Raw genomic sequence first — 2,644 nt, 5'->3', positions numbered from 1 at the left:
CATTTAAATCCATAAAAAGACCCTAATTAGTTAAAGTTATTAAAAAGAGAAAGAAAAAGAGAGAGAGAGAGAAGAGGGTCACAGCTGAGTGAAAAAGAAGTTGAATGGGAATTAACGACGTTCCCTTACATATCCTCGACTTTTGTGTCAGGAGGGATAGCTTACCCGGAGAAGGGGGTGTTTGGAAATGAAAATCATCCCATCAATCTCATACATGGGGAAGGGACTGAACAAAGAAACCTTGAGGGCATTCGCCCTTACGAACCGGGAATTTCTTTAAACAATTGGACTGCAGAAGAACTTCCTGTAATCTTTAGGAATTTTACGGAGTAATATTCAGAACACTCTTGTTGCTCTAAAGCCTAGGAGTAATGAGATTTCTTTTGAGAAGTGGGCTCATGTTCAGACATTTTTATTTTCAATAAAACATACTTTTATTATTCATCCAAGTAAATATTCTTTCATTCTGATTCTTTTGACCTTTGACATTCTTTATAAATTTTCATTTCATGTAAATAGTCATTTTTGAATTCATTTATTCCTTGTATATTCTTTTATCTGCCTATCATAGATTCCTAGATATCAATGACACGAGCAACGATACTACAGATTCAGAGTTCCCTTTGAGTAAGATATGTGTTTAGAGGAATCTCAGTACTTTGAAGGTGACAGAAATTGTGACTTGTTTCTGAATTTGTTGAAAATGGTTTTTACCCCATGAAGTGGTGGTAGGAAATATAGCCTTAGAGGAAGGAAAGATTGTGAAATTGGAATTAGCTGAGGAGACAAGACAAGACCTTGTTGAGACTATTATGGGAATTCAAAAATGTGGTCCAAAAACGCATGTAGGAGGATTTGCAATTACCAGAATAAACATGAGGTTTTGAGGCATTGTTGGTCCACCATGAAAAGGGATCGCATCAGTTGTACAATGAATGCCAAATTTAAGGGAGTCAAGACTTATGGGGCATGTATGTTATGGGCCCGAGCTCATCAAAAGTTTCAAGCTGACAATGACTCATCTTTGTGGACGTCAACTGCTCCATTAGGAGGGGAGATAGCTTCATATGCCAATATTACAAAGTCAAAAGTCATCCATCTCAAAAAAAAAAAAAGAAAAAAGAAAAAAGATTATATATAACTGCACAATGCCAAAAGTTTGCAGTCTTTTCAAAGATAATGCGCCATACCACAGTACAACAAAGGTTGCCAAAAGAAAAGAAAAAGAAAAAAAAACAAATTACAGAAGATGACCGAGACTGGTAAAAATTGGCGTAAGAAACTACTGCCTACTATCTATGCTTACGCTGGGGCAAACACCTTCAATTCCAGTTGTTCCAAAGGTTCCAACCATCATCATTGGAATGGGTGCATTGTTTGGCTTTCCTGAGCAGTCTGATGTGCCGTCAATAGCTACGATGATTAGCTCCAGGCGGTGGCCATTGATTTCCAGCTATGGGGCATCAAGCCGTACACAGTCTTTGAAGCTTAAAATGATAGATTCTTTCTTCAAAACCAGTTTCTGACAAAGTGGATGACGGTATCATGAAGGAAGCTCTCTTAAACTTCTATACAAGTTCAGGGAAGAAGAAACTTGATCAAATCATTATTTTCAGGGATGGGGTTAGCGAGTCTCAATTCAATCAAGTTTTGATCAAGTTATTGAGTCTTGCAAGTTCCTTGACGAGAAGTGGAACCCTAAAGATTGTGATTATTGTTGTACGAAAAACCATCATACCAAGTTTTTTCAGCAGGAATCTCCTGACAATGTGCTACATGGTACTGTCATTGACAACAAAGTATGCCATCCAAAGAACAATGATTTTTACCTTGGTACCCATGCTGGAATGATTGGAATCATGAGGCAGACCCACTATCATGTTCTCTTAGACCAAGCTGGGTTTTCAGCTGATGATCTGCAAGAGTTTGTTCATTCTCTATCCTATATGTATCAAAGAAGCACCACAGCCATATTTTTTGTGGCTCCTATTTGCTACACTCATTTGGCAGCTTCACAGTTGGGGGCAATTTATGAAGATTAGGGATGCTTCAGAAACATCATCGAGTCATGGTGGGATGTATGCTCCGGGAGTAATCTCTGTACCTCAGCTTTCCAAGTTGAAGGATAAAGTCAGCAACTTCATTCTTGTCTGCTGAGAATCATTGAACCATCTTTTTTTAGGGTTTGACAAACAACAGCCAGGACTGTTGCTGGGGCAATCCCTTTCATGGGTTTATGAATCAAGATTTTTCCTCCAAGCTTTGATGGAGTCAAGAATTGAATACCTCTAGTAAACTTAACTTTAAAGTATTCATCCTAAGCAAACGTACCAAGAATGGATGACACAGACTTATGGCAAAGAAGGTTCGTCCAAAAAGATTTCATAAAGGAAACCTTGTGCTGAAAGAGATCCTTTTCATGCAAAAGGATGCCGAATTGGGAAGGGCCATATGTTGTGAAGAGGGCTTTCTCTAGAGGTGCACTGATTTTGACAAGAAATGGATAGGAAGAATTTATCTAATCTAGTGAATTCAGACTCGGTCAAGGAGTACTTTGTCTGAAGGAGAAGGGAAGCCAAGGTGAAAACCCGCAAAGGGCACTTTGGGACTTCTATTTCAAAAAAAAAAAGAAAAGAAAAAGAGA

The 2,644-nt window shown here is 38.4% G+C and overlaps 1 pseudogene; it reads left to right on the top strand.

Moving 5' to 3' along the window:
- The first annotated feature begins 1,225 nt into the window (after positions 1–1,225).
- Positions 1,226–2,127, top strand: LOC107917705 (protein argonaute 4-like; annotated as a pseudogene).
- The last annotated feature ends 517 nt before the right edge of the window (positions 2,128–2,644 follow it).

Source organism: Gossypium hirsutum, chromosome A01 (genome assembly GCF_007990345.1).
Source record: "Gossypium hirsutum isolate 1008001.06 chromosome A01, Gossypium_hirsutum_v2.1, whole genome shotgun sequence".
Taxonomy (NCBI): domain Eukaryota; kingdom Viridiplantae; phylum Streptophyta; class Magnoliopsida; order Malvales; family Malvaceae; genus Gossypium; species Gossypium hirsutum.
This window is presented reverse-complemented; position numbering and strand designations above follow the sequence as displayed.